The sequence below is a fragment of the Peromyscus maniculatus genome, chromosome 4, assembly GCF_049852395.1.
Source record: "Peromyscus maniculatus bairdii isolate BWxNUB_F1_BW_parent chromosome 4, HU_Pman_BW_mat_3.1, whole genome shotgun sequence".
NCBI classification, from domain to species: Eukaryota; Metazoa; Chordata; class Mammalia; order Rodentia; family Cricetidae; genus Peromyscus; species Peromyscus maniculatus.
In genome coordinates, this window is record NC_134855.1 from 133,583,192 (window position 1) to 133,596,812 (window position 13,621).

The 13,621-nt window shown below is 44.9% G+C and overlaps 1 pseudogene; it reads left to right on the plus strand.

Annotated features, from left to right (window-relative positions):
• Positions 1 to 816: 816 nt before the first annotated feature.
• Positions 817 to 2,342, plus strand: LOC143272658 (caprin-2 pseudogene; annotated as a pseudogene).
• Positions 2,343 to 13,621: the final 11,279 nt, after the last annotated feature.

Here is a 13,621-nt window from a genome sequence, read left to right on the forward strand (position 1 = left end):
TAAAAACAAACTCAGGGCCTGGTACTGGGGTGAACACTGGAAGATCAGAGAAGCAGAACAAGCCACAGTCACCTCACCTTGCCAAACCCTCAGGTGGTCCTGTTTCCTCAGACTGGATGCCTCTCAGCTGAACTGTGCTGCTCAAAAGTCTAAAAACTTAACCAGGCTATAGTTCCTCGTCCTCATGCCTTAAATAACTTTCTGCCTCCTGCCATTACTTCCTAGGATTAAAGGCGTGAGTCACCAGGCTTGGCTGTTTCCAGTGTGGCCTTGAACTCACAGAGATCCAGGTGGATCTCTGCCTCTGGAATGCTAGGATTAAAGGCGTGTGCTACCATTGTCTAACCTCTATGCTTAATATTGTGGCTGTTCTGTTCTCTGACCCCAGATAAGTTTATTAGGGTGCACAATGTTTTGGGGAACACAATATCACCACAACCCAGCTATACCACTCCTTGTCACATGCCCAAAGGACTCAACAACCTACTCCATAGACACTTCCTCAGCATTTTCCTTGCCATTCTATTCATAACAGCCAGGAAATGGAAACAACCTAAATGTCCTTCTACAGATGAATGGATAATGAAAATTCAGTACCTATACACAATGGAATATTATTCATCTATAAAGAAAATGAAAATATGAAATTAGCAGATAAATGGGTGAACCTAGAGAAGTTTGTATTGAATGAGGTAAAAGGAGACCCAGGAAGACAAATGCTGTGTGTTCTCTTTCGTCTGTGGTTCCTAGCTCCATCCTCAGATGCAAGTACAGAGCATGGAGTAACCACAAAGACCAGGCAATTATAAAGAGACCATGGGCTGCAATGGTGGGCATCTGGGGGTGGGATAGCAGAGTAAGGTGGTATGAAGTGGGAAACAGTAACAGGAAGGGGGCTTCAACTAGAGAGGAGAGCAGGAAGAGGAAGAATGGGAGACAAGGTTGTTTGATAAAACCTGAAGGGATCACATAGCTTTATAGTTACCTAAAATTATACACAATACATATAAATATACACATAGATCTTACAAATATTTACTACATAAAATATGTACGAAGTTATAAAATATACACATATATCTTAAAGTTAAACTACTTGGGCTGGAGAGCACTCCTCACAAGAACCATAAAGTAATTCTCAGCAATCTTGAGTTGCCTGTACTTCTTGGTCTATGGGTGGGGCACCGTGTTACCATGTCTATGGGTGGTGTGCCTGTTCAGGTCTTCCTTAGACAGCCATATTGCTGAGGTATCATGAGTGAAGCTTCTCTGTCATTTCCAGGGGACATACTCTCACAGAATATTTCCTGGCCCTCTGGTATTTAAAATCTTTCTGGCCTCTGTTCCACAAAGTTCCCTGAGCATTAGCTGCAGGAGTTGTGTTGTAGATGGATTCACTGGGGCTGAGCACTCTGCAATCAGTGCGTTTTGACCAGTTGTGGTCTTCCATAATGATCTCTGTCTTTTGCATAGGACAGTTTCTGCCTGCAGAACACAAGCTAAACTGGAAGAATTTAAAATGCAGGCTAGCATATGTTTCCCAGACCTGCTCGCCTTTCATCAGTTGTCGGGGGACTCTGAGAGGATGTACACGTGGTGGGAAGTTACTAATGAATCCCTATCGGTCTCCTGGTGGCTACAAAGGTTTCAATAGTCATAGAGGACCCTCTTCAGCTTCCAATGGGAATTACAGCCAACTGCAGCTGCAAGCTAGAGAATATCCTGGAACACCTTATACTCAAAGGGATAATTCCCAGCAATGTTAGGGACATCTAGTGGTCTTCAGGCAAATTCAAGAGCAGGGTGGAAGACTCCTCTCAGGTGAGCAGCCCAGAGAGAGACAGCGAGACTTTTAACAGTGGAGATTCTGGGCAAGGAGAATCCCGGAGCATGACCCCTGTGGATGTGCCAGCAACGAGCCCCGCAGCTGCCATCCTTCCAGTACACGTCTACCCTCTGCCTCAGCAAATGAGAGTTGAACATCCAATCTGGCTCCTGGAACTTTAGACCAACCTATTGTGTTTGATCTTCTCCTGAACAACTTGGGAGAATCGTTTGATCTTCAGCTTGGTAGATTCAATTGCCCAGTGAATGGCATGTATGTATTCATTTTCCACTTGCTAAAACTGGCTGTGAATGTACCACTGTATTCAGCCTCATGAAGAATGAGGTCTTAGTGTCAGCCTATGTCAATGATGGTGCTCCAGACCATGAGATGGCTAGCAACCATGCCATTCTCCAGCTCCTCCAAGGAGACCAGATGTGGTTGCACTTACACAGGGGAGCAATTTATGGAAGCAGCTTGAAATACTCTACATTTTTCAGGCTATCTTCTTTATTGAAATTCAGCTCAGAATAAAATAATAAAGTCCTTACTAGTGGATCTAAGGAAAAGTAGTCCTTACCCGGATGGGGAAAATATTTTGTTCCTATAGGAAGAAGAAGGTACTTACTTTTTTTTCTCTTTATGTAAAAACTTTGAAGTGGAATGACAATTAGCACTAATCTGACACTTTATAAATTGTGATATAGCCTTTCTAGTCACACAGTGAATGTGTATTGTTTGCACTTAACCCTCAACTGTGTTAAGGGTCAGCTTCCTGAACTGACTGCCTCAACTTCAGACAAGTTACAATGCCTTGTTGTGCCTAAATAAAAAACTCAGACTGTAAAAAAAATGCAGGCTAGCACCCACTCTTTATAGTGAGGAATCTTGAGGGTTTATGGGCTGATGAGTGTAAGATCTAAGCACTCGGCAGTTCTTGGCCCCGCATGTACCTTTGACATCTTGAACAGCAGATGAGGAGAACAGAAGCTTTTCTTCAAAATCAGTTTCCCTGTTAGTGCATTTAGGAAAGGGAAAAAGATCCCAGCTGTCCCTCCTTCAACTCTGAAATTCCATTAGAAGGAGGAAGAAGGTGTCACAATTACAAGAACATTTAAAAACTATGCTGACTGACTACAGATTAGACAAAAGAAAAGGTAGTGGACGTTAACAGGGCTGTGTTGATGCCCAGCAAGGGAAGGCTGCTTCTTACTGGGAAAGCTGGCTAGTGTACCTTTTCTTTCGTTTTGTTTTAATTTTTTTTTAATCTTCTCTGTCAATTATTTTGTTTCTTAAAAGAACTAGATCTGAATTACATGTTAGGGGCTACATGGAGACAAGTCTTTCTGAACTGCCAGAATACTCAGAGTTACTCTCTAGCAGGAGAAGGCTTTCTACTAAAGAACAGAGACACACATTGTCCCACCCTTTCAAAGTTCATTCAAATGGGCCTGCCAATTCCTTGAACAAGAACATACTACTATGTTCAGGACAGCTACTATGTTCTGGAGACTTTAGGAACTAGGACAAAGTTTACTTCAACTTTGTGTAGGTCAGCACAGTGGTCTCTCTCTGCCCATTGTCCACTCTCACCCCTCAAGAATATCTTCCTCCACAATGGTCCCCTCAGCCATTGCTCTCTCTCTCACCCTTGAGAGAGCCTCATCCTATTCTGTAATGAATTCTGTTTATCTTGACATTATGTTCTGCATGCCTCATTATTTGACAGAGATGGTACACCAGGAAGCCAAGGTGAGACCAGTCAGGACCCTAGGAGCACACTCTCCACAATAAGTAGGGCAAGAACACAAAAGACAAAAAAGGAAACAGAATGAGTGCTTAACTACCTCAAGAAGCCAGTGAGATCTGTCAAGAGGCTTCACTCAAAGACAAAAGAACGGGTATTCCTTCAGAAGAATGGGAGGCTTCTTCCAGGAGAGGCTATTGATAAGGCCACAGATGAAAAACCAATTAAATGTCGGGTTCTAACAAGTGATCTTCTCAAACCACCATGGGACAAAGTCAGGAAAAAGTCAAAGGCAAAGAGCACTCACCTCTGATCCCAGCACTCAGGAGGCAGAGGCAAGGGGAGCTCTGTGAGTTTGGGGCCAGCCTGATCTACACACTAAGTTTCAGGCCATCTATGAGCTACATACTGAGACCCTGCCTGGGGAAAAAAAAATGAAAGTAAAATAGTTCCATAGTCATTGAAACTACATAATACAGTCTAAAAAAGTTAATGACCTATTATGAGAGAGTTCACAGAGTACTGGACATGGGTTAGAAGCCTGACCCACTACAGAATATCCACAGTGCATTGGAAGGAAGCTGGGTACCAGACCTACCACAGACAATTCAGAGTGTGCTGAGTAAAGGCTTGGGTGCCTAAGCCAACATTAGAGACCCCCCACCACCACCAGAGAGTGCTCAGCAGAGTCAGGCCTAGTGCCTATGGGTCCAAACTTCCTGCCTCTAATGTACAAATAGTACCCAACAAAATGTGTGCATAGTTAAAAACCAAAACATTCCCAACACCCAGCAGGCTGTGCCCATGGAGCCCCATGGGTCTCATAGTGCAGATCCACTTCTTAGGAGTCTACTTGAAAACTGTCGCCCAGGTTAACCCACATGCTGCACTCTAGGACAGACCCTTTACCTGATAAGCTACCTGAACATCAATATCAGTTCAGGTCTAGTATAGGGCACAGCAAGAATGCTACTCCAATGGCAGACTTGGTAACTAAGGGAATGACAAATCACTACCCACAGGGAAGGCTTTTGAACGAAGGGAACCAACCACACACTGATTTCAAGGAAGACCCAGTGCTCAAGAGACTACACAAGCTGCCCACAGGGCAGGCCCTATTCCTAGAGGGCAGCTCCAACACAAGAGCCAGGGCAGACCCAGTGCTTAAGGGACCACCCACATAATTCCCACAAGGTCAACCCAGTATCCTTTGAGCTCACAGCCTTCCATTCTCCAATATTGGATTGGTACCCAGGAAGCCAACTGCATGATTGCCTCAGGGCAAGAACAGCATACCAAAGCCTACTTGAGTACCGATACCCTTGCAGCACTGGAACCAAATGAAACCCACAATGCCCCTAGGGTAAGCTTAATGTCATCTACATACTTCACTCAGTACAGGCCCAGTACCTAGGAAGCTGTCTCCATGATGACCTCAGGGAAGAAGCAATATCTTTTAGCCTAGTCACATTGACCCCTGACGGGCTCAATATCCACAGGAATGCCTACAGGCTGAATTCACTGTAGACTCAGTGCTCAGTAATCCAATTGTAGGCTGTTCCTAGGACCAGTAAGTACTCAGGGGACCGATTGCATGCTGACATCAGAGAAGACCCAGTACCCATGTGTCCACACTCAGGCTTCTCAGAGTGAAGGGCCAGTATCCAGTTAATCTTCCACATGATGCCCCTAGGTATCCAATATACAGAAGGCTGCCCGAAACTATTTTCAAGGCAATTCCAGTACCCACAGTGCCACTCTCATGCTTCCAACAGAAGAAAATCTCACTGGAGCTGCCCATATGCTGCCCTCCGGTGCAGGCCCAATACCCAGAGGTTCTTCCCGGAAGTCAGCATGTGGCCATCTCCTTTTGGCACACTTGCCCAGTGCCCCACAGAAGCCAGGAGGGCACCACATGCTGATCTTGGTGCAGGAGCTGCCTCGTGGCAGGCAGTAGGGGGAAGGGGCTTATGGTGGAAACTACAGGATGCTCACTTACAGCACAGTGAGGCTGATGTTGAAAGAAAGATTCAAACTGGCCAGATAAGAGGAGAGACAGAGCTACGAAGCAGTAATGGTACGCCGGCTGCCCCTCCCAAATCCCCAAGGAACGTACCTGAGGCACAGCTGTCCTTTCGGGGCTTTTAAATTGCTGATCGTAACAGACGATGTGAAGACAGCTTCTATAAAATCCTCCACCCATTTGAAGACAGAGACCCCCGTTAGTGCCATAGATATTAATTAAAACGACTGCCACTACTTTTTGGTGGACACCAGTAACAAAGAGTGCTTACTCTAAGGTTGGCTCAAGGGACATGAGTAGAGCATGTGCGCCCTCTGCTGGCTGGGCCCATGATAGCATGGAGAACTAAACTATCATAACAATTATCACATTCAGCCTTGGTCTAGTTTCTGCTATGCAGCACACACACACACACACACACACACACACACACACACACACACACACACACACACACACGAAGAAAGTTCAAAAAAAGAGCCTTTTCCTATCTCAGAAACCCTTCCCACTCTCTGGAGTTTCTCACTTTTCTGTAATTCTCCTTGAATAAATACTGCTTCCAATTTGCTTACTCCCACGATGTACCTATCTTTAATCTTGACTGGCACAAGATATGAACTTGAAGGCCCTGTCCAAGGACTGCACTTAAGGGTCCTTGGGTCAAGCACAACTGGACTAAGAAAAGTCTCATCACACTCAAACCAGCTATCAACCTCAGAGATGGATCTGTATGTATACCAAGGGCCATTTGCAACCCTTGGAGGTCCAGGACTCAGAAGACCACCTGCATGTTGACCTAAGTGCAGCGATTTACCCAGAAAGGGCCACTCTTGGAGCCTTCAGAGCTGTCCCAGTACCTAGAAGACCGCCCATCCAATAAACCCAAGCAGGACAAGCCCAGTATCCAAAGTGCCATGTCTATATTGCCATCAGAGTAGGCTTAGCACTAAGGGCACACACCATTCTGACCTCATTTAATCCAAGTATTCAAGGGATAGCTGAACACTGCCCTCCATGAATTCGTACTATTTAGAATGCAGCTGTAATATGGTCCCTGGGACAATGCCCGTACTGAAGGAGATAGCCTCTTACTGCCTAAAGGATAGACTCGGTTCTAATAGGACAGACAGTGTACTGAAAACAAGGCAGGTCCAGGACCCATAGGGAAACCCACACATTGACTCAGTGTAGACCTGGAATCCAGGGGTTGACTTCCAACTTATCTCAAGGGAGACTGACTAAACCCTGCACTTTAATTTGGTTCCAGCATCCAGAAGATAACCCCACAGTTGGCCCAGGGTGAGACCATAACATGGAGGACCACTTGCACACTACCCCTAATTCAGGTCTAGTACCCAGGGAGCACCCTTCTATTGACCCAGATCCAGTCAGGTGACCACATGCAGACCACAAAGCAGGGTTTATGCAATACCATGCGGATGCCCAAACACTGACTTCAGTGTAGACCCAGTACCCAGATGGCCCTCATCATGCTGTCCCTACTGTAGGTCTGGTATACAGGCTCTTGCTTCCACAACAATCCTAGGGCATTCTCAGTATCCAGGGGCAGCTTGAATGCTGACCCCTACCCTAAGGCTCATCAATGAGGCAGCCTGATGTTGTGGAATGGCGTGAGAGAGGCCTTGGCAGGTTTGAGCTGAGGAGACACATCATGTGGGTGTCAGCCAAGGGGGCACTGTGGAAAGTTACTCACACCATGCAGGCACAGCATCCATGTGGAAAGTTTTATTGGGAGGAAGGGAGAAGGGAAAGGAAGGGAGGGAGGGAGGAGTGTACATCTCATGGGAATAGAGGGGAATAGAAAAGAGGGGGAGAAGGAGTTTTCTCTTAAAGGGGATGACACAGTCAGGATGCTAGGCAGGTCCCCAAGGCGCAGGTCTGAATGCCAACATTCCCTAATGTTCCTCCCTTTTTGATTATTATAAAAAGGTGAGTTGTGGATAGCAAGTGGAGGGGGGCGGGGATGAGGGTGCCAGATTCTCAAGACTGCTTCCTGCTGATCTGGGGGCAAAGTGGGGAGGGGGAAGTGGGGAGTTTGGTCATGCACAGAGGGAGGTGTGGGTGAAGAAGCATTCGGTTAGCTGTCATCCTGGAGACCTCTTGAGAGAGCTGAGAAGGCAGGTTGCTAGGGAAAAAATAGATTGTTATCATTGGCCTCGTGAACAGGGCTAGCCATGGGGAGAGTGATAACTTCCAGAAAGAATGGAACAGAGAGGTGCCCTGGCTGTAGAGAAGAGGCAAGGATAAATGAGTGAGACACAACAGCAGATGTTCCCTTTATTGGGATATCTTGGAAAACCAGGTTCTGGTTGCTGGATAGGTTCCGCCTGAGACTGGAGAGATGGTACCAGCAGTGAATTGAGGGATGGTGTGTTCTTTAGGAGTATATGAGCCATCATATCTGCTGTTTCTCTGGAGGCGAGAAATAACTTTATCCATCATAGAAAAGTGTCAACAAATTAGGAGATAACAGAGTTTTTATGAGTGAGTATATGGGTGAAGTTAACCTGCCAGTGTTTGCCCAGTTGGTGTCTTCAGTTGGTGAAGCAGCTGTTAGTGTATCTGGAGGGTCTTTGGGGGTTTGGCCTTGGCAGTCTGAGTCTGGCAGGAGGGGTAGATCTGTGCAGGGACCTGTAAGTGTCTGTAAAACAACTGGAACAGATTTATATCTTGGTGTCACAGCAAAAGGGCTCTGACTTTGGGTTAAAAGGCATGAACATTTTCAGAAGACAACCAGAGGAAATTCAAAACTCTGAACCTCTGGAGTTACATCTGAAGCCTGTTAATCCCGGACTATGAAGCCTGTGGATGATGCATATCTGTCTGTACTTTTAACAGAAAACTAACTAATGAGTTACCAGGGTGCTTGTAGCCTTGGGGCTCGGGAGAACTGTAAAACTGGCAAGTCTATTAATATCTGGTAATCAAACACCATGAGATCTGAGAAGGATAAGAAAATAAGCAGAAGTGAGACAGTTTTCCAGCTACCTAGGCAGCAATCCCAAGTCTCTCCATCATTGTTAGGGGACACAAGCTCCAGAGGCAGAGTTGCCTTTAGCTAGCTGCCAAGGCCAGAAGATCTGACAGATTTTTTTTTTCTGTGGAGTAGAAATTTGGGGGAGTCATCCTACCTATCTTGGCAGGGAGGACAATTGAGCCTTGTTGCTCCTCTTACTCACAGTCTGGACAGGATCTCAGCAGCAGTGTAAGGCAGCTTTTCACTGCATGGCCAGACTTGCCATAAGCCTCTAGGAGGAAATTCTTCTGTGGCCATCCATCTTCTTGGAGAAGATACAGGATGCTGCCAGGAGCTGACATGTCTCTCTATCATAAAAAAGCTTTTATATTAAATGCCATATTCTCAGATTTCTAAGAGTGTTTGAGGACTGGGGGACTAAATCTGTTAGGTATATCTAAATTAGAGAAATGTTTAGTCTTAACTTTGAGAGCATATATAAGTTAAATCTGGATATATAGTTTCCCAATTAGTTACAGCTTAATAAAGTTAGCAAGGATAAGGAGGCTAGACATACATTCTCATACTGTCATTTTTAAGGCCCTGTAGTTCTGATCTTTGAGTATAGCCAAATTATAATCCTGAATGATTTAATAGAAATAATAATTTCTAAGCTGGGCAGTGGTGGTGCACGCCTTTAATCCCAGCACTCAGGAAGCAGAGGCAGGAGGATCTCTGTGAGTTTGAGGCCAACCTGGGCAACAGAGTAAGTTCCAGGAAAGGCTCCAAAGCTGTACAGAGAAACCCTTTCTCAAAAAAACAAAGGAAAAAAGAAAGAAAGAAAGAAAGAAAGAAAGAAAGAAAGAAAGAAAGAAAGAAAGAAAGAAAGAAAGAAAGAGAGAGAGAGAGAGAGAGAGAGGGAGGGAGGGAGGGAGGGAGGGAGGGAGGGAGGGAGGGAGGGAGGAAGGAAGGAAGAAAGAAAGAAAAGAAGGAAGGAAGGAAGGAAGGAAGGAAGGAAGGAAGGAAGGAAGGAAGGAAGGAAGGAAGGAAGGGAGAAAGGGAGAGAGGAAGAGAGAGGAAGAGAGAGGAAGGAAGGAAGAAAGGAAGGAAAAAAGGAAGAAAAGAAGAAAGGAAATAATTGCTTAAGGCCCTATAATACCTCTTTTGTTTTGTATAAAGATGGTCAAGTGTATTATCTTATTGTAGAACCATTTTAGTCAATAAATCTATTAATTGACAACTCTGGGCCCAGTTTCCTAGTATGTAGCCATTTTTGTCCCCTATGCCAGTGAGTTTTTCTTTTACTTAGCCTGTTTCAAGGGCAAGGATGATGTACTCTCTTCTATAGTTGCTTCAAGCTGAAACGGGGCATAGATCATCAGTACCCAACAAAGCTGAGAGGCTAGTCAAAGGTAAGAAGGGAATTTAGGCAATGGGGCATTTATCAGAAGCATCTGATTATCTGACCCAGCTGTGGAGACAGGGAAAAATCATGTTGGCTGGGTTGGTTCACATCAGCCTCTAGCAAGTCCAGAGCTTGCGGTTGTTGGGAGCAGATTGCAGTCAGCAATTGGTGCTTGGATATGTCTGCCAGCTAAGTGGAAATCTGTTGAGACAAGTTCAAACTAAGAACAGAAGTTAAAATTTATTAACTTATTTGGAGCTTTTAGGCCCACAGGCTTAGTAATTGGACAGGTGGGGAAAACTCAAACTGTACTGCTGTACTTATCTGGAGTTCTTTTGACCTCTGTGAAATGGATCAAAGTTTCATGATTTCTTTTGATCCTCTGCAGCTTTTATGAATTTTTTATTTTATAAAAAGACATAAAAGTTTAGATATATTAGTATTATCAATCAATATCGAAATCTAAATCATAGAAAAGCAGGTAATGGGTATCTAGGCTCATACCTTTGAGTCCTAGCAAAATTATAGATTTAGGTTAAAAGGTATGTACAATTTTTGTTTAGAGAGAGCCAGGTATAGATTGGACAGAGATGCCTTTGGCCTGATGAGAACTTTAAGTTTATATTTAGATGACCAAAGAAAATCTAAAATCCTGAGCTTGTGACCCAAATAGTACCAGAATTAATTACTAAATTATTATTAAATTTTGAACTTTTGCAATCTTAAAATAACAATATCATAAAAGGGGAAAGAAACAATATCAGCATTCTATTCATGTTAAAATCTGAACTTTTGAAATCTTAATATAACAATATCATAGAAGGGGAAAGTAATCTAAAGCATTTAAATCATTTATTTATATCTTTGTGACTGGTATTTATATCTTAAATCATTTTTTGGGACCCTCAAAGCATGCATGGACTTTTATATTTTAGAACATTTTTTTATCAAGAGACTCAAGTGCCAGGTGCCCCACCCATGCTTAAGCCATGGACAGGAAGTGACTTTCTGCTGCCCTTAGTAAAGATGGTGATGAGGCCATATGACCTACTGTCTTTGACCTTAGTCAAGATGGTGCCTGATCACATGGTCATATGTTTTTTGTGGGTTTTTTTTTTTCATAAAACAAACACAACAGACATGGAACACATAATCTCAAGTGTTCAAAATGAGTCAGAAACACAGTCACATGGCCACCTCAGTCACACATTTCCATTCCCACATACAAAAGAAGCTTTTAACAAAATGAACCAGAGTGAGAGGGTGTGGGCCATGTGAGGGGGAGGTGATAGGGGCAGAACAGGAGAATGGGACATTTTAAGGAAAAGCATGAGGTGCCAGCAGGCACAGAAACAGAGAGCAGGCGATACAGGGGTATTCAGTGGGTTAGAGCTGGGAAAGGAGTGGACAGATGAACAAAATAGAAAAGGGGGAAGGGTAGACGTTCCCAAGGCTGTGGGAGACTGATGGATAAAGGGGTGGGGAACCAAGTCTGAATGTGGTGGTAGGCAAATTTTCCATAAATGAAGCAGAGAAATACAAGATCCAATGGTTTTTTGATCTCCAGCATCCCAGTGATTAAATGAGGATTGATTGAAATGGTGCGAATTGTTCAAAGTCCATCAAACAGAGAGTAGGGGCTGGGGCTAAGCCCGAGAGACATGTGGTTGGCGGGGAACCAGGGCTTATGACCATGGCCAAAAGGCGAGAAGCTATGGTCAAGACACAAATCCTCACTGGTGGAAAATGGCCAGAATGGAGGTGCTTACCAATAGCATGAAGGGTCTCAGTGATCCTCCAGTTGGAAAAGTGATGGTGTTGGGAGGTACAGGGTCCCAGCATTTCTGACTGCCAGTGGGTAGGAGAAAGCACCATGGAGGCCTGCTGAGTCTCACAGCACCAATGTTGTAGAACGGCATGCAAGAGGCCTTGGTGGGTTTGCGCCAAGGAGACACGCCATGTGGGTAGCAGCCAAGGGGGCACAGTGGAAAGTTACTCACATCATAAAGGCATGGCACCCACATGGAAAGTTTTATTGAGGGAAAGGGAGAAGGGAAGGGAGGGAGAAGAGTGAGTGAGAGGAGGTACACACCTCATGGGAATTGAGAGAGAGGAGTAGGAGAGGCATCTCTTAAAGAAGATGGCATGGTCAAGACGCTGGGCAGGTCTCCCAGGGGCTGGTCTGAATGCCAACATCCCCTAACACCTGCCATATGTCCTCAGTTTAAATGAAATACCTAGGGTCTGCTGGAATGATGACCCTAGGGCAGACCCAGTACCAGGGGAGCCAACTGCATACTACTCCTTGTCCATGCCCTATACCCAAGGGAGTGTCTCCATGCTGACACTGTTGGCAGTATTAGTACCCTGTGTCCAAACACTTGCTGATCTCAAAGCAGGTCAATATTGGAAGTACCTCCCACACCCCAGGGCAGGCCCAATTCCTAAGGCCAGACTACACATAGTAGATAGGGTAGGCCAAGAGCTTAAAAGGCCATCTTCACAATGCCCTTGGGGCTGCCCCAGTTCCTAAGAATGCACAGAAAGTGTACTTTGCACACCTCTGAACCTCTGTTGACCTGGAGCGGCAAATCATTCATTCGTCAGTGACAGGTCCTGAGGAAGGGGACCAGAGGATGAGAAATTTTTTTAAAAAAATGGAAAGCTGGTATCAGAAGATCTTGAACAAGCTATATCTTGTGCTAAGCAAGTTTATTAAGAAGTATAGCATCTTATACACAATTTGTAAGGGGGGAAGTGAGACAGATTCAGCAGAAAGTGATATACAATGGAAGAAAGTCAGCAGGAAGCTAATCAAGCACACAACAGTCTTGGGATTGATAACCATAACCCCTTAGGGGAGAAAGGGTCGAGTTGCCTGAGGATATTAGTGATCTGGCCGAGTATTTTCTTGGTTTTAGAAAAGGAACTACAATCTGTTTCCATACATCAGGACCTCAGGGAAAGCTCTGCATTGGCTTGGCTCCCAACATCTCATTAAAAGTATGTTATCAGGAGAGGTACTCAAATTGGTGTCTACCCTAATTGTCATCATAGAACCTATATCCAGTAACTGATTGAAGCAGATGCAGAGACCCACAGTCAAGCACTTGGCCAAGATCCTGGAGTTCAGTTGAAGAGAGGGAAGAAGAATTATAGGGGCAAGAGAGGTCAGGATCATAATGGGAAAAGCCACAGACACAGCTGACTCAAGCTAGTGAGAGCTCATGGACTCTGGACTGACAGCTGGGGAGCCTGCATGGGACCACACTAGGCCCTCTGAATGTGGGTGAAAGTTGTGTAGCTTGATGTGCTTGGGGGTCACCTGGCAATGAACCAGGACTTATCCCAGGTACTCAAACTGGATTTTACAGCCCATTCTGTATGCTGAGATGCCTTACTCAGCCTTAATGCAGGGAGGAGGGGCTAGGTCCAGCCCCAACTTGGTATGCCAGCCAGTGTTGACTCCCCAATGGAGGCCTTATCCCTTTTGAGGAGGGGATGAGGGAAGGTGGGTGGGAAGATGGAAGAAGGGGAGGGAAGGGGAAGAGGAGTTGATATGTAAAAGGAAAGAAAAAATTTTTAAATGAAAAACATATTTAAAAAAAAAAGTTCAGAGACATAAAGAACCCAGGAAAAGACCC